General features: G+C 58.8%; 1 long non-coding RNA gene across 1 annotated transcript in view; it reads left to right on the forward strand.

The window, feature by feature from the left end:
• The first annotated feature begins 632 nt into the window (after positions 1–632).
• LOC142047634 (uncharacterized) overlaps positions 633–24,285 on the forward strand; it is a 57,933-nt gene continuing 34,280 nt past the window's right edge. The window contains exon 1 of the long non-coding RNA XR_012656902.1: positions 633–931. This is a non-coding gene — a long non-coding RNA (uncharacterized LOC142047634). The remainder of the gene's footprint in view (positions 932–24,285) is intronic.

Below are 24,285 nucleotides of genomic sequence, written 5' to 3' on the forward strand. Positions count from 1 at the left end.
GGGTCTAGTGGAGTTAGAGGCGGGGGTGGGGCAGGGCTGGAGCAAGGACTCCTGGGCTCTGCGTCTGGGAGGCGAGTGGGGTCTAGTGGTTATGGAGCGGGGGGGGCGGGCTGGGAGCCAGGACTCCTGCGGTTCTGGCTCCTGGCAAGGAGTGGGGTCTAGTGGTTAGAAGGCAGGGGACGGGGTGGGACCAGGACTCCTGGGTTCTGGCTGTGGGAGGCGAGTGGAGTCTAACTTGCTTCTCACCTCCTCTGGCTGAAAGGGAGGGCAGGATGGAGCCACTGCCCCCTGGCCTTTAGGGCTGGAGGGGGATTTACCCCTTGGCTGCTGCTACTGCCATAAAGTGAGAGGGGAAGCGACTGTCTCTGTGGCTGGGCCGGGCAGGGGTTGGGGAGGGGGAGAAAGGGGTCTGCACTGGGTGGCCTGGTTTTGGGGGGGAGGGCAGTGGCTATCACCTACTCCGGATTGCTGATGCAGAATGGGCAGTTATTGCACGCCAGCAGGATCGATCCCACCTCCGCTCACATTAGATTCCCATTTCACGTCTCCTCTGTATGAACCCTCCGGCTGCTGAGCAGGGGCGGAGCTGGGACAAAGAAACCCATGGATCCTGGAGGTATCAGCCTCTGGCTCCCACCTCCCCCTGCTCTAACCACCAGCCCCCACTCCCCTCCCAGAACCGTGGACAGAACCCAGGAGTCCTGGCTCCCACCTCCCCCTGCTCTAACCACCAGCCCCCACTCCCCTCCCAGAACCGTGCACAGAACCCAGGAGTCCTGGCTCCCACCTCCCCCTGCTCTAACCACCAGCCCCTACTCCCCTCCCAGAACCGTGGACAGAACCCAGGAGTCCTGGCTCTCAGCCTTCCCCCTGCTCTAACCACTAGCCCCCACTCCCCTCCCAGAACCGTGCACAGAACCCAGGAGTCCTGGTTCCAAGCCCCCCTCCCCTCCCCGAGCTGGGGTACCCAGGGGTAGTGCGGTTGCCTTACATTGATGACCTATCACGCAGTTCAGTGTGTGTGTGTGGGGGGGATCAGAGCCCCCCAGGTGGGTCCAGGCCCCTTTGCACTGCTGTGCTAATATCACAAGGCGAGGGTGAGAAATTTCACACATGGGGCAAAATATTTCACAGGCATCGACCTGGCCTAGATCTCTGAGCCGCCGCCTTCTGTGGGCAAATTCCACAGCTCAGCAAGGTCCCCCAGGACTCCTGGGTTCCCGCCCCAGCGCTAGGAGTGAGTGATAGGGGTTAGCGGAGCCAGGACTCCTGGGTTCTATCCCCGGTTCTGGGAGGGCAGTGGGGTGGGGGGAAGGAAGCCAGGAGTCCTGGGTCCTAGCCCTGGGGGAAAGTGGGTGGTGTGGCTCTGTGCCTCAGTTTCCCCACTGGAAGGGAATGGTGTGGGCCTGCATCTGTGTCCCAGGCCCCTTCCCTGCCCCAGGCTGGTTCGTTCATTGATCGCTGGCAGCTGCTTTCCTGGGGCTTCTGAATAATTCACCAGCTCCCCCACTTCCCGTGGGGGGCTCATTTCACAGCCTGGCTGGTGAATAATGGATGAACGAGTCCTTGCTAATGGTGGCTGCAGACCCCGGGGGGCGGCGGGGGGAGCTTCTGTGAACAGCCCCCCGCCAGGAGAGCGGGGGTGGGGAAGAGGTGAGTCCATTCCAGGGATGTGGGGAATCCGGTGCCGGGGTTTCCTTTAATCCCCCACCTGCCAGACCCTAACAGGTCTCTCTGTGCAGCTCAGTGGGAGGGAAAACCTGGACTGGATCTACTGGGAATCCAGAACCTGCGTGTACTGGGTTCTAGAACAGGTTCTAGGTGCCCTGATCTGGAACGGTGCCTGGGAATTTGGTGGCCTTGAATGTGTGTGTTGTGTGGGTGTGCGGCCTGTAGCTGCCTGCCCCAGCTGGAGCTGTGGCTCATGGGAGCAAGGGGTGTGTGTGTCCCTGCCTGTCTTTGTGTTCCAGTGTATGTGGTTGTTGCCTTGTGGGTCTGTGGGTCCTTGTGCCTCTGTGTTGCAGTGCAGGGTACCCGTGTGTTGCACTGTGTGTTGCATTGCGTATCTTTGGCAGTGGGTGTGCGTTTCCTGCTGCATCGCTGTGTGTGTTGTGTGTTGGCTTGTGCGCCTCTGTGTGTTCCACTGCCTGTGTTTCCTTTGTGTTGAGTGGTGCGTTGCACATATCTCCGTGTGTGTGTGTGTGTGTGTGTGTGTGTGTTCCACTGCCTGTGTTTCCTTTGTGTTGAGTGGTGCGTTGCACATATCTCCGTGTGTGTGTGTGTGTGTGTGTGTGTGTGTGTGTTCCACTGCCTGTGTTTCCTTTGTGTTGAGTGGTGCGTTGCACATATCTCCGTGTGTGTGTGTGTGTGTGTGTGTGTGTGTGACTCAACCTGAGCAGAAAAACCGGACAAACCAGAAACTTGGGAAGGAAAATAGAGGAGAAAGTGACTGAGATGGGGGTTGGGAAGAAATGATCTCAGCGGGGTGTGTGTGTGTGTGTGTGTGTGTGGGCATCTGTCTGTGTCTCTGTCTATCCCCATATCGCCTCCCCCTCCCCCCAGCCTGTGTCTATATTTAACCGTCTCCAGCAGCCAGGAATCTCTGCTGATTAAAAACCCACTTGTCAGGCAGGGCCCCCGGCTGCCACCTTTTCCCTGTGCCCTGCTCCGGCTGGGCCCTGCCCTGTGCCCAGGGCTGGTATCGCCGGGCACCAGCAGGGCTGCGAGGGGACAGGCCGGGGCTGAGGACAGGGGGCTGTGGGGCGGGAGTGAGGGGCACTGATGGAGCTGTGGGGTGCCCGGGTAGCTCATTGTCTGCCCCCTCCAGCACAGGCCGCGTGTGTCCCCCGTGGAGATGGGCACAGATGCGGAGCGAGAACTAATGAGCTCGGGCTGCTCCCGTTGTCTGGGGACGGTGTGGATCTGTGGGCACGCGTGTGTGGAGAGAGAAATCAGTGCTGTGCTTGGCTGCCGGGAATCGGGGCGGTGTCTGTCTGCAGCTGTATCTCTCACTCCTTTGCTGCTTCAAGGTCTCTCCTAGCTTGGAAAAATGAGTTTCAAATCCCTGGGTGGAAAGGTGCTTCCCCACCCCCACCCTGCCCTGGAGGGATGTGGGGTATGAGCCTCCCTCCCCCAAATCTCGGTCACAATCTCTCCCTTGTATCTTTTATTTAAAAATTCTTGCAGGGTTTTAGCTCTCTGCTCCCCACCGCCCCTTCACATCAGGGTAAAATGCTTTTCAAATCCCCTTTCTTGCTGGGTTAAAAATCGGTTTCAAATACCCTCCTCCCTCTTCTTGCTAGAGAGAGAAGTGAGTTTCTAGTCCTGCCTTCATGCTAGGATAAAGTGAGTTTCAAATCCACCTTCCTGGGTTAAAGGTCAGTTTCAAATACCCCTCCTCTTGGAAGAACTAAATGAGTGTTACAGAGCCCCCCACCTCTCTTCTTGGGGACAAAAGAGTGTTTCAAATCCTCCCACAGGGACCATGTGAGTGTTAAATCCTGCCCACACCTTTGTTAGCACAGGCTGTATTCTGCCCTTGCCCAAGTCCCCCCCTCCAGTGGGGCAGGGTTGTGTGTTAAAATCCCCGCACCAGACTCACTGCTATCGCTAGCGGTGGCAGGCATGGGGGAGCCTGGAAACCGACCCAGCTGTCCCCTTGCACCACGCTGCTCCCTGCCCCACTCCTCCAACCCGGCAGCCAGGAGATCGCACCTGCTGGGGATGGGCCCCCACACGCCTGCCACCGAACCCGGCACCTTCCTCGGCTTTATTGGCAAAGGTGCCCAAGGTGGAGCCGGGACAGGCCCTAAGCAAACAGCTCAGTGGGGCCCGATTCCTATTAACCCGCTGAGTGCCAGTGCCAGGACCTTCGCCTCTAGGGGGCGCCGGCTCCAATGGCTGGGGCAGGGATGGGCGGGGGGGGGGAGGAACCTCTCTCATCCCTGGCTGGGGGATGGTCTTGCTGCCTCCTGCAAACTGGCACCAGCGCTTATCGCATCTAACTCGGCTCTGGGCAGCTGGGGGATGCAGCCTGGGAACTGTCTAGAGATAAGGGGGAATGTCAGTGCCTCTGCCGGTGCCCCTCACTCCCGACCTGCAGCCCCTGCTAGCCCAACCCTGGGCTCCCCCCAGCTCTGCCGGTGCCCCTCACTCCCGACCTGCAGCCCCTGCTAGCCCATCCGCCCTGCGCCTCTGCTCTGCGTGCCCTCACTACCCAAACCCGCAGCCCCTCTAGCCCGTCCCTGGGCTCCCCACCGCCCAGCGGTGCCCCTCACTCCCGACTCGCAGCCCCTGCTAGCCCAACCCTGCGCCTCTGCTCTGCCGGCCCTCACTCCAACCCGCAGCCCCTGATAGCCTGTCCCCGGGCTCCCCCAGCCCTGCCGTGCCCCTCACTCCCGACTCGCAGCCCCTGCAGCCCATCCCGGCTCTCCCAGCTCTGCCGGTGCCCCTCACTCCTGACCTGCAGCCCCTGCTAGCCAGCCCTGTTCCCCTGGCCCTGTGGGTGCCCCTCACTCCCGACCTTGCAGCCCCTGCTAGCCCAGCCCATCCTCCCCACTCTGCCAGTGCCTCACTCCCGACCCGCAGCCCCTGCTAGCCCAGCCCCCCCCCCCAGCTCTGCCGTGCCACCTCCCCGTCCGCACCGCCCCTAGCACCCAGCGCCTGCTCAGTCCCCTGCACTGCCCCAACCTGCCGCCCACCTGCAGCCCAGCCCTGCCAGTGCCCCTCACTCCGACCCACAGCCCTGCCAGCCCAGCCCCCACCCCCATTCTGCGGCTGCGCAGACCACGTTTTGTCGACTATTCATGCCCTTGTTTTTTGAGCCCATGAAATCTCAGCACAAACCCCATGTCTGGGACACACGGGATTCTGGGAAACCCGCTTTTCATGGCATCATGGCTCAGTGGCTAATCCCCCCTTGCAAACCCAGCCTCCAATCACCTGATCCCACCCCCCCAAGCGCTGCTGGAGCTCCAGATAACCCCTCCGCCTCTGAGTGTGGTGTTCTGGGGTGTACAGCACCTGGCGCAGGGGTGCTGGTCTGCGAGGGCAGAAGGGGGGCACACAGAGCAAAGTGTGAGGCTGCAGTAGAGGGGATGGAAGGTGGCTTATGGGGGGCCTGCCCCACTTTGGTTGCCATGAGCACAAGCTCCAAAGCCTGTGCCCTCTGGTCAGTAATGCCCTGGCTGGGATGCTCAGACACTGGAATCGAGCCCATCCTAGGGGCCAAGAGCCACTCGTTTCCCAGGGCTGTTCAGCCCAGGGTCTCCCTGCTGTGGCTGCTGGCCACAAGGCCGGGGCTCTGGCTAACTGGCGCCGGCTGAGGTGCAGGTGTCCTATGGAGAGCTGATGGGGCAGGGCTGGGAGCCAGGACTCTTGGGTTTTTCCCCAGCTCTAGCAGGGAGTGGGGTCTGGTGGTTAGAGCAGGGCTTGGGGCTGCAAGTCAGGACTCCTGGGTTCTTCTCTATATATGTTTCCCTGTCTGGCTGGGGGGTGGGTCTATAAACCAAGTCCCCTTTAACCCCGCTCTCCCCCACTTCCTCTCCTTCCCTAGGAATGCCCCCCCCCATTGTTAGGAGCTGCTCCCGGAGACGCGGGAGGGAACAGGCGTCTCTGCCGGTGTCAGGGTGCAGCAGCTGCAACGTGCCAGACAGGCCGAGGCAGGGAATCTGCCACACGTGCGGCGGCGTCTCCTGGCAGCTTGGACCGCGGGCGCTGTCAAAGTCTCCGCGCCCCTCCTCCCGCGTTTGTCTCTTCTTCCGCCCAGCCTCGCCCACCCCTTCTCACCCTCTTTCTTCGCTCCCTCTGCACCTGCCTCTCTCGCCCCCCTGGCTCTCCTCTGGGCCTCCCTCCTCTCCTCTTCTTCCCCTGCTTGGCTTAGCGCGGCCCTGCCCCGTTTCCCAGCGCCTCCACACACGGGGCCAAGATTTCCCACCTCACGGGACCAGCGGGAGACATGGGCTCCAAAATCTCGTTCCCCTCTGCCACCCCTCGGCCTCGCCCTGCTCTGAGTCACCCCCAGCGCCAGGGCCCGACCTGCCTCCGCAGAGCCGCTTGCTGGGAAAGGTGCTTTCCAACCCGCTGGAGATCCAGCTCATCCCTGGCTCCTGGCTGGGGTCCGGGAAAGAATCTGTGTCTTCAAACCTGCCGCCTCCCCCACCTGGGGCTGGATCAGGGCTGGTGCCCCTAGAGGGACAGGCCCCCTGCCCCATTCCTGCCCCCCTGAGCCAGCCAGTCCCTGCCCTGGGGCTGGATGGGAGCCAGCACCCCCTAGAGGGGACAGGCCCCTGCCCCATTTCCTGCCCCCCTGAGCCAGCCAGTCCCTGCCCTGGGGCTGGATGGGAGCCAGCGCCCCCTAGAGGGGACAGGCCCCTGCCCCATTCCGCACCCCTACAAGCCAGTCAGTCACTGCCCTGGGACCACATGGGAGCCGGCATCCCCTAGAGGGAACAGGCCCCATGCCCCATTCCCCGCCCCCTGAACCAGCCAGTTTAGGTCCGAGTAGTGCCCCTAGAAGGGACAGGCCCCCATGGCGGTAGGGGAAATCCTCCTCTGCTCTTGTGCTTTCTAATCCCGACTTTCACTCTTGCTTTTTTCCTGTCCCCAAAGCCATATAAGGCCTGGAGGGTGGATTGAAGCCAAACTGAAGGGCGAGCAGGAGCCAGGATATCCGAAGATTGATTGACTCCTGCATGATTCACACCATGTACCTTCAGCTCAGCTCTCACAAACCTTGACCGCCGCTGTTGCCTCTTGCTGGGAATAAATGAGTTTTGAAGCCATGTCCAGTTACTGAGAAAATGTGAATTCCCTATCCCAGCCGTTGGCTGGGAAAAATGAGTTGTAACAGGAAATGTGAGTTTCAAGTCCCCCCCACCCCTTTCTTCCCCAGGGAACACGTGAGTTCCAAGTCCTGTATCTTGTTAGGAGAAAGTGAGTTTTTAAATCACACCTCTTGTGAGGAATAAGGACTTTCAACCCTTCTGTCTTGCTGGGGGCAGGAAAATGGGTTTTATGGCCCCATTTTGGCTGAGGGGAAAATGTGAGTTTCCAAATAGAAGTTCCCAGCACAGGGACTAGAACCCAGGTGTCCTAGCTTCCAGGCCCCCCGCTCCACCCCACCCCCTTCCCAGAGCTGGGGATATGACCTAGCAGTACTGAATTCCAGCCTTGTGACTTGGTGACACAACAAGGCTGCAAAAGAGGGGGGCTCGTTCTCCAGTGGTGGCAAGAATTTGGGCTGGGGCAGAACCAAGGCCAGTGCTAGTGCACAGGGGTGACTTGAAACTCACTTATCCCCCCAGGCAGAAGGAGGGTGTGAAATGCTTTTTCCAGCAAGCGAGGAGGTTTTTCCTCACGTGTCCCATCAAAAGGGAAGATTTGAAACTCACATTTAGCCCCAAGAGGATGGACTTGAAACTCATTTTTCCCAGTGGGAGAGGAGATTTACAACTGACCTTGTTCCTAGCAGGAGGAAAGAACTGAAACTCCTTATTTCCCCTCAAAAAGCACAATCGTTCAGACAAGTGGGAGGGATTTGAAACTCACTTTATCTGGACAAGAGTGTGTGGATTTGAAATTTACTTTGTTTAGCAGGTGGAGTGTGTGTGTGTGTGTGTGTACACACCCGTGTGTGTACATGAAAGAGAGTTGGGGTTAAAACTCACTCCTTTTCCACAACAGGAAGGGAAGAATTGAAATTCCCTTTATCCCAGGATTGGGAGGTCGGGGTAAGGGAGAATTTGAAAATCAGTTGATCCTAGCATGAGGATGGGGCTGGGGGGAATTGAAATGTGCCTGAGCCTAACATAGTGTCGGGGAATTGAAACTCACTTTATCCTGGCATGAGGGGGGAGGAGGGAATTGAAACTCACTTTATCCTGGAATTGGAGGGGGGAATTGAAACTCACTTGATCCCAGCATGAAGTGGGGATTGGGGTTCAGGAGGGACCCAAACTCACTTGATCCTAGCATGAGATGGGAGGAATTGAAACTCTCTTTATCCTGGCATTGGTGGTGGTGGTAGGGGGAATTGAAACTCTCTTTATCCTAGTATTGGTGGTGGGGGGAATTGAAACTCATTTTATTCTGGAATTGGAGGGGGGAATTGAAACTCACTTGATCCCAGCATGAAGTGGGGGTTGGGGTGCAGGCGGGGGGGGGGAGCCAAACTCACCTGATCCTAGCATGGGGTGAGAGGAATTGAAACTCTCTTTATCCTGGCATTGGTGGGTGGGGGGCAGAAATTGAAACTCACTTGATCCTAGCCCTGGGCAGCTGAGCAGAGAGAGGGAACCCCTTGCTCCTTTCCCCAAGCCAGCGGGTGGGGATTTTGCAAACAGCTCTCAGACAACTTGGCTGGGATCCGCCCCCCCCCTTCCTTTCTGTGTTTGGTGGCAATACAGGGACCCCCCCCCCACCACCTGGAAAGCTGCCTCCTTTCTGCCCTGGGCTACTAGACACAGCCACCCCCTCCAAGGGGGCCTCTCGTGGGAAGCCCGCAGCCAGCAGCTGGGTGCGGGGGGGGGGGGGGGGTTAATTCCAGAGCCGGGGGGGGGGGGGGGGGGGGGGGGGGGGTGTTAATTCCAGAGCCGAGGGAGGCGGGGTGTGTGTGTGGGAAGGGGGGGGGGGATTTCTGGGCTTTTTGCCCAGCCTCTGCCAGCGAATCCCGGCCCCAGCAGAAGGCAGCAGGCTGCGGATTTGCATAAACTGCCGATGAGCTCAGGGGAGCAGCTGGGGAGACTCCGGAGCGGCAGGACTCTGGGCAGAGCCGGGCGCCGGGGTTGTTCGGAGCCGCTGGGTGGACCTGGGGGATTCGCTCCGGATCGGCGCGCTGGAGCCGGCTCCCCCCGGGGGCAAAGCTGGATTTACACAGCGGAGTAAAACCCGGATCTTTCCCTTCCCTGCCGAGGGATTTTCACCTTCCTGGTTTCCAGGCGATTTCATGGTGTTTGGCGCCTGCCAGGCGGAAGATCGGAGCGGCCGGGAAAGGTACCATGGTTGGGCTTGACCTTGATCCGGGAGGGCAGGATCCGGGGGGATCTGGCGGCACCTCAGAACTGCCGGGTCTCTGACGGGGGTTGGAAATCCGCTGGCTTCTGACCTCGGTGATCCCGGTGTAAATCCGGAGTGACTCCCCTGCAGGTCCCGAGTCCAGGCTGGATTCTGATCTCAGTGACCCTGGTGTAAATCCGGAGTGACTCCCCCACAGTTCCTGAGTCCAGGCTGGACTCTGATCTCAGTGACCCCGGTGTAAATCCGGAGTGACCCCGCTGCAATGGGGTCCAGGCTGGATTCTGATCTCAGTGACCCCGGTGTAAATCCGGAGTGATCCCGCTGCAATGGGGTCCAGGCTGGATTCTGATCTCAGTGACCCCGGTGTAAAGCCGGAGTGACCCCGCTGCAATGGGGTCCAGGCTGGAATCTGATCTCAGTGACCCTGGAGCAAACTGAGCTCAGCCTCTGCCTGTTGCTATTTCAGGTTCCGCCCGGGCTGTGAAGTTCCCAGACGGCTCCGAAAGGGGCCTGCGGGGGAGACGCCAGGTAGCGCCTCAGACCTGAGCCATTTTTAACCAGCCACTTCCAAGCGGTTCGCTCCTGGCCAGCCCCTGCGTCCCACTCAGCCGCTCCCAGCCAGCTGCTCCGGGGTCGGCAGCGCCCTCCTGGGCCTGGGCAACCTGGGCCAGGCTAATTACCCCCTTACGTGTGCAGGGCAACACCCATTGTCTCATGTTCTCTGTGTGTGGACGGAGCTTCCGACTGTATTTTCCACCACCTGCATCAGATGAAGTGGGCCTGTAGCCAGTTGTTAGTCTCCGAGGTGCCACCAGGACGCCTGTTCTTTTAGCAATTACAATAGCTGTTAACAAGAATCCTTATTCCCTCACTAGGAAGGGGGGAAAGAAAATCTAGAACCCGTGGGCCGTGAGTACAAAGGGACAGGTCCAAGAACCAGCCCTGTCGGTGGGGACGGCAGATGTAAATTAATTGCATTGATGCTTAATAATGAATAGATACAGTAATAACTAGACCCACTGCTGGTGTTAAAAGTGGACAAAGAAAGTAGAAAGAAAAGGGAATATTAGCAGAGAGAAGGAAGCAGCGCCTGGTCACGGCATTACAGGTGAGACTAAATAATAGAATGGACTGTTCCTATTACACTAATGTATCTAAGTATTTATTACTAATATTTATGTATTTATTTGTGTATAAACTGCAGCTGAGATCAGGGCCCCGTTGTGCCGGGCGCTGCACAGACACACAGGGAGAGACAGTCCCTGCCCCAGCTGAGATCAGGGCCCCGTTGTGCCGGGCGCTGCACAAACACACAGGAAGAGACAGGCCCTGCCCCAAAGATCTTACACACAAGCCAGACAAGGGATTGGAGGGGAAACTGAAGTCCAGAGAGGGCCAGTGAGGTGACAGAGCCAGGAACAGAACCCAGGTGTCCTGCCGCCCAGTGAGGAGCCCAGCCCACTCGACTGTTGTTATGCAGATAAGCACTGATAGTAGCAATGACAACGGGTATAATCAGCTGAGAAGCCGTGGGGTGAAAGGTCGGGATTATTTCTGCAGAAAAGCCCGTTTAGGACTGAATCCGCTGACTGAGCGGAAATGGTCTGCATGGGTGGTAGCCTGGGGTGAATGCGACATTTGGCTTTTTCAAATCTAAGTAATAATCTCATTTTGATTTAGCTGAAAACAATTAGGAATTGATTTAAGTTTCAACCAAATTAAAACCCACACTGGGGTTTGGCACCCAGTTAACACAATTGTTTAAAGGTGGCAGATTTGTGGGCAGATAAAGCTGGGATTTGAGAGGGCTTGAGACTCATTTTGTCCCCTAGCAAGAAGAGGATGTTTGAAACTCGTTTTTTCTCCAAGGAAGAAAGGGGGGGGAGGGTTTGAAACTCACTTTTCAAAGGCCCAAATCCCATTTTATTTCAGCAAGAACCTAGTGCTTTCAGAAATGTGACCTGGGATCCTATCTGCTGGGATGCCACTTAACCATCCATGTTCTTGTCCTTGTGTCTTGTCCATATATTCATTGCAATTGCGGTTGTGTGGGGTGCTGGTGTTCAGAAGTGTGTGTGTTGCTGTTCCAATTGTCACGGGTCATAGTGGTCTATTGTGTATGTTCATGTTGTGTTTGGATGTTGCTACTGTGGATCTGCATCATTGCTGATCTCTTGCTGGAAGTACAGAAGAATGACCAGACTGGGTCAGACCAGTGGGGAGGGATAGCCCAGTGATTTGAACATTGGTCTGCTAAACCCAGGGTTGTGAGTTCAATCTTTGGGGGGAGCATTTAGGGAACTGGGGGTTGGTCCTGCTTTGAGCATGGGGATGGACTAGATGACCTTCTGAGGTCCCTTCCAGCCCTAATCTTCTATGATTCAAGCACCTTGCTACCTCTTCTATGATTCAAAGGTCCATCTAGCCCAGTATCCTGTCTGCTGATAGTGGCCAATGCCAGGTGCCCCAGAGGGAGTGAACCTAACAGGTAATGATCAAGTGATCTCTCTCCTGCCATCCATCTCCACCCTCTGACAAACAGAGGCTGGGGACACCATTCCTTACCCCAACTGTTTCTTGCTGCTATTTGTGTGCATTGCTATTGTCATCGTGTGTTCTCATTTATTGTGTGTGTATCTGTACTGGGGGCTAGCATTGTGCTTCATGCACTGGTTTCTCATCTTGTGGTTGTGTGTTGGCTCTTGTCACGGTTCACGTGTGTGCGATATGGTTATGCATTGTTGTTTATTGTTGGGAAGTGTTGTAACAGTGACACATTTTGTTAGTTTTGTGTTGTCGCTTCTTGTCACGGGTTTGGTAGATCTGGGCAGGAACTGCGTTTTCCATTTTATGGGACGTTCCACAATGTTGAATTTTTTTTCCTGTTCTAAAGTGGAACAAAAACTTATTATTATGTTTTTTTTTTAGTTTCCCATGAAACAAAATTCCCAAATAATGTCATTTTCAGGCCAATCAAAATAGGCCATTTCAAGGAAACTGAAATGTGTCTCTAAAGAAGCAAGGACCTGTGCTTCCCGACGAGAACTCCAAACCAATCTGAAAATGTCAAAAACGGGGACATTTCCACATGCGCCAAATGCTTCATTCAGGGTTGACCCAAAATGGTTTTCGAAATGTTTTGGTTTAGCCAAAAGTGGTGGTAGTGGTGGCTCCAGGCGGGCAGCACCCCGCCGGTCCCTGCGAGGGCTGCCCTCGGCAGCTTTCCTGCAGGCGGTCCGCCAGTCCCGCAGATTCGGTGGCAATTCAGTGGCAGGTACCCCGAAACCGCGGGACCGGCGGACCTCCCGCAGGTACCCGGCCGAAGGCTGCCTGCCTGCCGTGCTTGGGGCAGCGAAAAAGCTAGAGCCACCCCTGAGTAGTGTGTGTGTGTGGGAGTTGTCCCCCCTCCCAAAAATAAGTTTAGATGAAAAACGTCCAGCTTTGCTGATTGTCCTGGAGTGTCGGGGTTTATCGTGCGGGTGTGAATTGCAGACGGCAGTAAGTTTATGACCAGGACTGATGAATGTCTGAGTGGAATGAGGCACTGGGGCTGGCTGAAATAACAGGATTGGTCCCAGTGACCCGGTTCTGTGTCCTATGTTCCTATTATCAGTAGCTGCTGTTGCCAATACAGGATCTATAGTCTCCTCCTTGCTCGCATGCTGAGGTACGTGTTACTGTTGTGGTTTATTGTGTTATCCGTATCGCAGTTGGCAGTGGCTGCTGTTGGTTTGTGTTCTTGTTAAATATATTTATCGTTGCCGGTGTGTGCGTTGTGGGGTCTGGTTTTGGTTGTGGCTAACGTTGCCGGCGGCGGGTCGTGTATTTACGGTTTGTTTGTCAGTGTTGGTCTGTGATTTCGATCCTGAACTCTCCTCTCCCCATCCCCATCTGCATTGCTCTCTATCCGTCCCTGCACGCCTCTCTCCCTAGCCATCCCAAGCCAGTTTCACACCCTAGACCAGCCTCGCATCTGCAGCCCGTGGCCAAATGCCAGCTGTCTGACACGGGAGCTGTCTTTAGCCCTTGGCTCGTCCCCCACGGTGCATGACTCCGCGGGCACCAGGATCGGCTGAGCATGTCGGGGGCGGTTACGGGTGCTCTGGGGATGCGTGCATGGGCCGGGAATCCCAGCTGAGGGGGGCCCAGGGCCGTTACAGCAGCTTTCGGTGCAGCACACTGGTCTCCTGGCTGCTGCTCCGGGCAGTAGGGGCTGGTTGGGCGGCTCTGATCCAGGCCTGGGGGAAGGCTGGAGGCTTTGCAGCAGTGCCCGGGGAGGGCTGGCTAGCTGCGCAGACCGGAGGTGCTCAGGGAAAGAGGTTGGCTCTAAGGGGGCATTGCAACTGCGCGGGGAGCACGTGGGAGGTGGGAAAAGGGTGGTGATAAACGCTAAGATCAATAGATCATTAATTATTAAGAATTCATGGACTGCTGAGCTGACTGTGTTAATTAACCCAAATTATGATGACTCCGAAGCCCAGATCAATACGTTAAAATCCTGTTAATAATCTAGCGATTGCTCGTTCTGGGTAATACTCGCTCTAATGACTGGATCACAATGTTAGGAAGAATTGGTGATAATTCCGTACTCTTTTACGGCAGGTTGACAAGCGAAAGCACAGCGAGTGTGGGGAACGCCTAGATTAACGCTTCATTAATTACACGCGAACAGTTGTTAACCACTTAATGCCTAGATCAATACATTAATTATTTAGTCATTGGTCATAATTATTAATGATAATGCAGTGAGCCAGGCATTCGAGTAATTATATATTACTCTAGTGCATTCATTAATGTATTAATTAGAGTACCAAATATTAATGAGTTGCTCTAATCATTACAGAAATTAATGTATTGAGTCATAATTATGTATGTAGTCAATCAATTATTAATATATAAGAAATGTATGTCAGAGTAATAATTAGTGGATTGCTCTAATCATTCGAGCAGTAATTAATGTATATTTATCTAGTTGTTAATCATAAATATTAATAAATAGATCACAGGAATAATTATTCTAATGGCTAGAGGGAGCCATTGTAATTATGATGCTAATGGCTAATATTTTATCAATGATATATTAATAATCACTCCAGTGCCTAGCTCAATCCATTATTAATTACTCATCTGCTGACTGGCTCAATACTCTGTCACTTGTTACCCGATCTGCGGTAGGCAAACAAGAGCTGCACTTCTCCACAGTCAGCAGGTCTGTAGCACGGGCCCGGGTCCCGAGAGGATCTAGGCACCTGACTGCCCCCTTGGCCCCCAAAATCCCAGCACTAGGCCCCACTGGCGTTCCCTCGGCTCCCTGCTGTCTGCCATAGATGGTCCCTGGGCGTGGCTGGCTCTGCGCCCGCGACCTGCCGCCCCCCCTCCCTTTGGCATCCGGACGCCTCAACCCCAGAGCACTGCCCCAACCTGGGGGAACACAGACGTTCCCCCGCCGAACTCGCCTGTGGGCCCGAGCCGACCGGCGAGCTCCCAACACACTTCCCGGATCGGGCCGCAACGCAGCCGTACCTGGGCGACCCCTGGCTGGAGGGAACCTCGGTTCAATCCCCCCGGCCTGAAGAGAAGGGCCTTCAAGAGGGGATCTCAGGTGAGGGCTCTAGCCACTGAGCTCCGGGGAGACTCCGCAGAGTGCAATTGGTTTTGAAATCTATCATTTTGACAGACAAATCAATGTTTCTTTTTAAGCATCCTCCCTGCCCCCCAATGTGGATTGATTGAAACTTTCGCAGTTGCGTGCAATCCTGGTGTGGTTCAGCGTTTCCCCCCTCTCCTCAGTTTGCTATCGATTTTAGCTGTTCACGGTTGCAGAAGATGTGGGGGGTAGATTCGATGGTGGCCTTTTAGCCACATTAGCGCAGCATTCTTCATACAATCCTAGAAACGTCGGGCGGGGAGGGACCTCGAGAGGTCATTCAGTTCAGCCCCCTGCGCCGAGGCAGGACCCAGTAAACCTGGACCATTCCTGACCGAGGTTTGTCCAACCTGCTCTTAAAAATTACGGGGATTCCACAGCCTGGTCCAGAGCTTAACTCCCCTTGTAACTAGAAAGTTTTTCCTAATATCGAACTTAAATCTGTTACACCTTGTCCTGCCTTCAGCGCATACAGCAATTGATCGCTGTCCTCTGTAACAGCCCTTAACAGACTTGAGGTCACTCTGATCCCACTTTGCCTAGCTGGGAATTTGGATTGTTATCGGCGGGAATAACTTTTCTTGTCGGTTTCGCTGGGCCCGGATGGTGAAATTGACGTTTACTGACATTGACTGAGAAAAATCGACTCCCTCCATGTCTAGATGCCATGCGGCTTTCTCAGTCTCTGCTGTCAAAACTTGGCCACTAGGGGAAAATATTTTGAAGAGGCAGTTGGAGCCGGGGACACCGGGGCCTGACTTTCCCGTGTGAGAGCTTCTGCTACTGGACGACAGGATCGTTCTCCTGCTTGGTCTCCTTCTGCTCCTTAATCCAGAGTGGCACAACTTGCGCAGGAGAGATGGAGGGAGCTGGGCAGACTACCCTGGTTCCCAGTGGTTCGGGCACCCCTTTGAGAGGTGGCAGAGGCCAGTTCAAATCCCGGCACGCAGAGCAGGGAATTGAACTCAGGTCTCCCAGCTGAGTGCTCGAATGACCAGGCTAAAGGCTACTCAGGAGATTCTCTGCCCCCACCCGGTGGAGGCCTCCAGGAGCGGGTTTGCGGCTGAGACGGCTGAGCGGCACTAGACTTTGTCACCTGTCTCGGGGAGAGGGGCGGGGCTTAGGCCACATCCCTCTGGTTGGTATCTCCCATTGGCTAGTTTAGGCTGCTTCTCACTGAGCCTACATTCCGTTGTGAATCTGGCCCTTCGATGCTATGTGCCTCAGTTTCCCCATCTATGCATTGGCTCAAAGAGCACTGCCTGCCATCCAGGGCTTTGGGGAGGATAAATCCATGAGTCTGTGAGATGAACGAGAACCACTAATGAGAAGAGCTGTCTAAGAACTAGGTATCCTAATTCCACATCTAGCCTGTTATCAACACCAATCAGCGGCATCAACAATTAGAGATATTTTATATTACAATCCTCATATTCATCTGTGGCCAACAATGAATACGATCAGCGGTTAGCAACTCCACTTTCATTATAATCATTTAATGGAACCAGCTATTAAATATTGTAACTAACCTTATTAGCAAGAACACCTTGGATTGGTTTTTGCCGATTAGCAATTCAGTACATTGCTATTGCTATATCAGCTAGTGGGCGACAATTACTAAATATCACCTCGTCGTTATAACTGTAATTAGCAAACAGTCATTCTGTATTTGTCACTATTTGCTCTTCGAAGCATTTATTCGTGCCAGGCAAAATTCTGACCCCGGTGTGAATCCGGAGTGAGCTGAGTGCCGTCAGTGCAGTCAGAGCCGGCTTCTGATCTCGGTGTCCCCGGAGTGAATCCGGTGTGACCCCCATTGGGCTGCGTGCAGGGTGGTACCTAAATGGGGTGGGGGAGATACCCGGTGGGAATGGCTGAGACAGACTTTAGAACAGGACAGAAATTGATTCGTTTGGATGGGGTTGCTGGTACCTGATCTGGTTCTGGGGTTGGAGTCAGACTTTGATCCCCAATTCTTTCTTTCTTTCTTTCTTTTTCCCTCCTCCTGCCTGAACCCCAGTATCCCAACTTGCATTAGGGGCAGGAACTAGAGTTTGACTGCTCCCATGCAGTGATCGGCTGGCTAGTGTGCCAGTTGCTGGGCAGAGGTCTTGGGGGCTTTGGGGGGGCTGGCGGGCATTGGAAGCGGAGCTTGAGAGGTGTGTGCATGTAGGTTGACCTGCAAGCAAGTGTGGAAAATTGGGAGGGGGTGTGTGTGTGTGGGGGTGGGGGGGGAAGTAGGCACCTATATAAGACGAAGCCCTGAATATCAGGACAATCCCGATACTGTATGGTCAGGACATCTGGTCATCCCATGTGTGCGCCTGGCCTGGTCTCTGTGCTTTCGGGCTGGTTGGGAATTTTTTGACAAAACGTTTCTTCCCACCCCTACCGAAAAATGTCTATTTGGTCAAGCTGATCCCTCCTGCCTGGAAAACGTGGGGAATTTTGTTCCTGAAACTTTCCAAAACTCCGGTGTTGGTACTTTCGGGATGAGAAGTGTCGGGTTTTTTTTTCCCCTTGGCGAGAAACAACTTGTTGCTTTTAAAACTGAACTCAGCAGAACGTAAAGAGAGGTTGGACTGGGAACAAAATGTTTGGATGGTTTCCACTCCCCCAGCCTGACACTTTCTTTGTTTTGTTCCCAATTTTATTTTAGTTTTGAAATTTCCACTTTCTATCCCGATTCGGGATGGGAAAATGGCTCAGAATCTCAGGGTTGGGTTTTTTTTTTGCGTGACGGGGGAAACCAGGATAAGACAAAGCCCTTTTGTGTGTGTGTCTGTGCGGCCGCGCCGAGCACGTGGGTCTGTCTGGCTCTGGCTCTGTCCTGGGCACTGGTTCCCAGCCAGGAGCCTTTGGCTGAAGGTTAATGAGATACCAGCGGTTGTGTTTGCAGGAGCTGTTCAGGGGTTGGTGGGGGGGGGGGGGCGTGTGGACCCACCTGGTTCCCCAGGTGCACAGTCTAGCTCAGGCTAAGTGCACTCGCCCTGCCCCCGTCAGTGTCTGGGCTTCTCCCCCCCCCTCAACCAGCCAGGCCATTGTGCTGGGTCTGAATAGAGCCGGGGAAGCGTGGGCAGCATGGCAATGAGATGGGGGAGGGGAGACATAACATGCTGCTCACGGCACCGCAGGGCGTGCTCAGGCCCACTGTCCCCACCCGCACAGAGCATTGGTACCCCATAGCCACTCCGCCACACAGCCAACCCCCCCACTCTAACCACTAGGCCCTGCTCCCTTCCCAGTGCCAGGGAGAAAACCCAGACGTCCTGGCTCCCAGCCCCCCCTGCTCTGACCCACCAGACCCCACTCCCCTCCCAGAGCCGGGGAGAGAACCCAGGCGTCCTGGGTCCCAGCTCCCCCATCTCTAACCACCAGCCCCCACTCCCTTCCCAGAGCTGGGGAGAGAACCCAGGTGTCCTGGCTCCCAGCCCCCCCTGCTCTGACCCACCAGCCTCCACTCCCCCCCCCTCCGAGAGCCGAACCCAGGCATCCTGGCTCCCAGCCCCCCTGCTCTGACTCACCCTCTCACAGCTACACACATCCCCCCCGCCCCCCCGATGAGCCAGGGAAGAACCCAGGAGTCCTGACAAGAAATCACTGAAGTCAGGCAGTGCCGTGGAGCCCGACCCATCCCCTGCTGTCTGCCTGTGTCACCCGGGCTGGCGCGCCCACACAATACCAGCTGCCAGCTGCCTCTGACATTCAGCCCAGGCAGCCAGCGAAATGCTATGTTGTAACGCCATATTGCTGGAGAAACCACCCGAGCCAGTTGCTGCGCCATCCGCCCAGATCAAGCCGGTGCCCCAGAGTGGGGGACAGCCCTTGGCCCATTCCCTGCCCTGGGGCCAGAGGGAGGTCGCAACCCCTAGAGGGGACAGGCCTTATGCTCCCATTCCCTGCACCCCCTGAGCCAGACAGTACTGCCCTGGGGCAGATGGAAGCCGGGCCCCCAGAAGGAGACAGGCCCCGCCCATTCCCTGCCCCACGAGCCGCCAGCCCCTGCCTTGGGGCCAATGGCAGCGGCGCCCCCCTAGAAGGGGACAGGCAACCCATCCCCTGCGCCCACCCGGCAGAGGGGTGGTGGGCCGGGAGAGGAGTCCACTGTGCCTGGCCAATGGAAGGATCCCTGACTGCTCTCCAGCATCTGAGGGCTGTTGACCCAAGCACTTTCCCTGGGCTGCGAGAAAAGGAACTATCACTGAACGAGGACGGGCGAGGAATCCAAGCGATTGAGCCAGGAATGCGAGGTCAGCCGCGAGCAGCAGCGCCAGCCCAGCACAGTGCCCTGCATGAGAGCCACCCTGCCGCTGCGGTGCCACCTCACACTCCCGACCACGCAGCCCCCGTGCCACCCTGCCCGGCGTGCCCCCACCCGACCCGCAGCCTTCCTGTGCCATAAACCCTGCCTGCGGTGCCCCCACTCCACCCCGCAGCCACCCTATGCCATCCTGCCCGCGGGCCCGACTCACTCCCACCCGCAGCCCTATGCCACTCTGCCCTGCGGGCCCCTCACCCGACCTGCAGCCCCCTATGCCACCCTGGCCTGCGGTGCCCCTCACTCTCGACCCGCAGCCACTGCCACCCTGCCCGCAGTGCCCCTCACTCTCGACCCGCAGCCCTCTGCCAACCCTGCCCTGCGGTGCCCCTCACTCCCTGACCCACAGCCCCGTGCCACCGAACTGCCCTGCCGGTGCCCCTCACTCCCGAACCGCACCCCTCCGCCAGCCCTGCCTTCGTCCCTCATTCCGACCCGCAGCCCACCACCAGCACTGCCATGCGGTGCCCTCACGCCCACCCGCAGCCCCCGCTAGCCGTTGCCCTGCGGTGCCCCTCACTCCGACCCCGCCAACCCCCCGCACCCGTGCCCTCGGTGCTCCCCTCCACCCGACGCCGCAGTCCCTGCTAGCCCGTGCCTGGCGGTGCTCCCTCACTCCCGACCGCAGCCCCACTGCCAGCCGTGCCAACTGCGGTGCCCCACTCCCGACCCGCAGACCGCCACCCTCGCGGTGCCCCCACTCTCCGACCCGCAAGCCCCCTTTGGCTTGGCAGGTAACTGTTGCCAAGGATTCAGCGCCTTCCAATGTCCCAGGAATCTCCCCACACCGCCCCGGTGGGAGCCCCTCCAGCCCCTGCGGGGGACGCCAGCCGTGGCTGTGAAGCAGCTCAGTGGCCGCCTGGGGATCGGCCCCATTCGGGGTGCAAAAGGACCCACCCGCCATGCCCTAATGCCCTTTCCCCCGTCACCTGGCACCCAGTCCCCCCTGCCCCCAGCCCGTTGTCACTGCTGTTACCAGGGCAAGAGGCGCAGGCAAGCGGTTGGCGAGGACATTCCTGCAATGCGTTGTTGGACGCAGCTGGCCCGGGGCGCCCACACCCACCCAAGCCGCACCCATACTGCAGCCAAGGGCTCCTGCGGCTGGGAGGAGGGGTTAATTGGCGCTGGAAATGCAGGAGAGTGGAGTCAAGGGGCAGCAGGGGCGCGGGCTGTGGAGGAGCGAGTTGGGGGCAGCAGGAGAACTCGCGGGCTGCAGGGGCGGTTGGGAGGGCAGCAGGGGGGCGCTGGGCCTGTGGGGAGTGGGGCAGGGCCAGTAGGGGGCTCTGTGCTGTGGGGATGGGTCCAGGGGGCAGTAGGGGGCCCTGTGCTGGGGGATGGGTCAAGGGGCAGCAGGGGTGCGGCTGTGGGGAAGTGGTCAGGGGGCAGCAGGGGGCGCTGTGCGGTGGGGAGCTCGGTGGGGCAGCCAGGGGACTGTGCTGCCGGGAATCGGCCAGGAGGGGCCAGCAAGCGGGGCGCCTGGCGTGGGGAGTGGGTCGGGGCAGCAGGGGCGCTGTGCGTGGGGACGGCAGGGGGGCAAGACAGGGGACGCATGGCTGGGGGAGCGAGGTCGGGGGCACAGGGGCGCATTGCTGTGGGGAGCGAGTCCGGGGGCAGCAGGGGTGCTGTGCTGTGGGGAGTGGTGGGGGGCTACAGGGGCGCTGTCTGTGGAGTGGGGCGGGAATCAGCAGAGACGCTGGGGGCGCAGTGGCGGGATTGGGGGAGCAGCAGAGGGGCGCGGCTGTGGGGAGTGGGGCAGGGGGAGGCAGCAGGGGGCCCTGTGCGCAGGGAGTTGGTCAAGGGGGCAGCATGGGGCCGCTGGGCGTGGGGAGGCAGGTCGGGGGCAGCAGGGGGCTGGGGCATGTGGGGAGCGAGTCGGGGGCAGCAGGGGCGCTGGGCTTGTGGGGAGTCAGGACAGGGGCAGCAGGGCGCCTTGGCTGCGGGGAGGGGGTCAGGGGGGCAGCAGGGGGCGCGGGTCTGCGGGAGTGGGTCCAGGGGGCAGCAGGGGCGCTGTGCTGTGGGAGCGGGTCAGGGGAAAGCAGGGCGCTGGCTGGGGAGTCGGGTCGGGGGCAGCGAGGGCGCGGGCTGTGGCGAGCGGGTGGGCAGCAGGGGGCGCTGGCGCGGGACGGGTCAGGAGGGGCACAGGGACGCGGGACTGCGGGGACGGGTCGGGGGGCAGCAAGGGGGCGCTGGGGCTGTGGGACTGGGTCGGGGGGGCACGCAGGGGTGCGTGCTGTGGGGAAGCGGGCAGGGGGGCACAGGGGGACGCTTGGCTGCGTGGAGTGGGTCAGGGGGCAGCAGGGGCGCTGGCTGCGGAGAGCGGTCTAGGGGGCAGCAGGGGGCGCGGTCTTGGGGAGCGGTCAGGGGGCAGACAAAGGGGCAGCTGATTGCTGTGGGGAGACGGGTACAGGGGGGCAGCAGGGGGGCTGGCTGTGGGAGCGGCGTCATGGGGGCAGCAGGGGGTGATGGCATGCGGGGAGTGGGCAGGGGGACAGCAAAAAGGGGGTGCTGGGCTGCAGGAAGTGGGGCAGGGGAGGCAGCAGGGGCGCTGGGCTGTGGGAGATCGGGCAGGGGGCAGCAGGGGCGCTTGGCTGCGGGAGTGGTCAGGGGGGCAGGCAGAGGGGCGCTGGCTGTGGGGAGCGGGTCCGGGGAAGACAGGGGTTGCCTGTGCTGTGGGGAGTGGGTCAAGGGGGCAGCAGGGGGCAGCTTGGGCTGCGGGGAGTGGGGCAGGGGGCCAGCAGGGGGCAGCTGGCTGCGGGGAGCCGGGCAGGGGGAAGGGGGTGCTGGGACTGCGGGGAGTGGGTCAAGGAGGGAGCAGCAGGGGGCGCTGTGAACTGTGGGGAGTGGGTCAGGGGGAAGCAGGGGGCGCGGGCGCGGTGAAGTGGGCAGGGGGGGGCAAACAGGGGTGCGGGCTGCGGGGAGTGGGAACAGGGGGCAGCAGGGGGCGCCTGGCTGCGGGAGCGGGTCGGGGCAGTCAGGGGTTGACTGTGCTGTGGGGAGCGGGCCAGGGGGGCAACAGGGGGCGCTGGCTGCGTGGAGTGGGTCAGGGGCAAGCAGGGGGCGCTGGGCTGCGGGGAAGTGGGGCAGGGGGGCAACAAGGGGTGCTGGCGCGGGATGGTCAGGGGGCAGCAGGGGCGCTGTGCTGTGGGGAAGTGGTCAGGGGGAAGCAGGGCGCTGGCTGCGGGAGTGGCAGGGGGGCCAAGGGGTGCTGGCCTCGGGGAGTGGACAGGGGCAGCAGGGCGGCTGGGCTGCGGGGAGCGGTCGGGGGAGCAGCAAGGGGTTGCTGGCTGTGGAGAAGCGGGCAAGGGGGCAACAGGGCGCTGGCTGCGGGAGTGGTCAGGGGGCAGACAGGGGCGCTGGCGCGGGAGTGGGCAGGGGCAGCAGGGGGCGCTGGGCGGTGGGAGCGGTCGGGGGCAGCAGAGGGGGTGCTGGGCTGTGGGGAGCGGGTCAGGGGGCACGGAGGGCGCGTGCTGTGGGAGTGTCAGGGGGGCAGCAGGGGGTGCGGGGCTGCGGGGAGTTGGGGCAGAGGGACAGCAGGGGGTGCTCGGGCTGCCAGGAAGTGAGGGTCAGGGGGGCAGCAAGGGGGCCGCATGGCTGTGGGGAAGTGGGTTGGGGGGCAGCAGGGGCGCTGGCTGTGGGGAGTGGGTGGGGGGCAGCAGGTGCTCGGGCTGCAGGGAGTGGGCAGGGATGAGTACGGTGAAGGTCCCATTTTTCCCAAGCCTGACTCCTTATAAGGCCAGCGCGAACGCGCCGTGTCCTGCTCAGATCCCAGTGGGGGTGGAGGATCCCATTCACCCCGAACTTCCGCGGCTAAGTGTCTAAGTGGAAGTTGGAGATCACTACTCCAAACAACTCTGACCGGGGTGTGGTAGGGGGTTGTGTAGAGCGGGGTGTGTGGTGGTGGGTGTGTGGGGGTCAGTGGTGTCCGTGCATGAGGGGCAGTGGTGTCCGTGTGTGTGTGTGTTGGGGAGCAGTGGTGTCCGTGTATGGGGGGGCAGTGGTGTCCGTGTATGGAGGGGGCCAGTGGGTCTGTGTGTGTGTGTGTGGGTGTGTTGGGGGCAGTGTATCCTGTAGGAGGGAGCAATGGTGTCCGTGTAAATGGGGGAAGGGGGAGGGGGCCAATGGTTGTCCGTTTGTGTGTGTGTGTGTTGGGGGGTCAGTGAGTGTCCGTGAATGGAGAGGGGCAAAGGGTGGTCCGGGTGTGTGTAGTGTGGTGTGTGTAGTGTGTGTGTGTTGGGGTCAGTGGTAAGTCCGTGTATGGAGGGGCAGTGTGTCCGTAGTGGTTGTTGTGTGTGATGTGTGTGTGTGTGTGTGTGTGGGGGTCAGTGGTGTCCGTGTAATGGAGGGGGCCAGTGGTGTCCGTGTGTTGTTGTGATGGTGTGTTGTGTGTGGTGTGTGTTGGGGGATCAGTTGTGTCCGTGTAGGGAAGGGGCCAGTGGTTGTCCGTGTGTGTGTGTGTGTGTGTGTGTGGTGTGTTGGGGGTCAGTGGGTGTCACGTGTATAGGGGCAAGTGTGTCCCGTGTGTGTGTGGTGTGTGTGGTGTGTGGTGTGTGTGTGTGGTTGGGGAGGTCAGTGGTAGCCGATGTAAAGGAGGCGGGATGGTGTCCGAGTGGTGTGTGTTGGTGTGTGTTGGGGTCAGTGGTCCGTGGTATGAGAGGGCATGTGGTGGTCCCCCGTGTGTGTGTGTGTGTGTGTGTGTTGGGGGTCGATGGTGTCCGTGTATGGAGGGGCAGTGGTGTCCATGTTTGTGTGTGTGGGTGTGTGTGTGGGTTGTTGGGGCGTCAGTGGTGTCCATGTATGGGGGGGTGGTGGTTCTGTGCAGGCGTGGTGTATCCCGCTGGATGTTCACTCCAATCCGCCCAGCGTTGCGCCGGGGAAGCGCTGACAAATCGCACGAAGCCGCAAATGCCCTGGCTCCGCAGTGTGTGTTACTCAGGCCTTGGGGATTCGCAGCGCTGGGACCTGCCAGGAAACAATACCTCTGCTGGGGAAGGTAGGATTTCCCCGGCCCATAATTCTACTCTGCCACACCCCAGAGCTGGGCTGCATATTTCTCCACCTGGCGAACTGCATCACACGCAGTTGTATCTGCGTGGCTGGTACCGCCAGCTGCCATCACCCCAGAAGGTGGCTGCATCTTAGTGCCGGGCAACCTTCCCTATTGCAAGAGCTGCTGGGTGGCTGTTCCCACAGTCGCCCACGACCCAGAAGCAAGCGGCACCCCAGTCCTGGCGAGGCCATCCTGGAGCAGCAGCATCGCAGGTGTGGCGGGTAACCCAGCTGGTTCCGCTCCAGAGGTGGCTGCATT

This window comes from Chelonoidis abingdonii, chromosome 12 (assembly GCF_003597395.2).
Source record: "Chelonoidis abingdonii isolate Lonesome George chromosome 12, CheloAbing_2.0, whole genome shotgun sequence".
NCBI classification, from domain to species: Eukaryota; Metazoa; Chordata; order Testudines; family Testudinidae; genus Chelonoidis; species Chelonoidis abingdonii.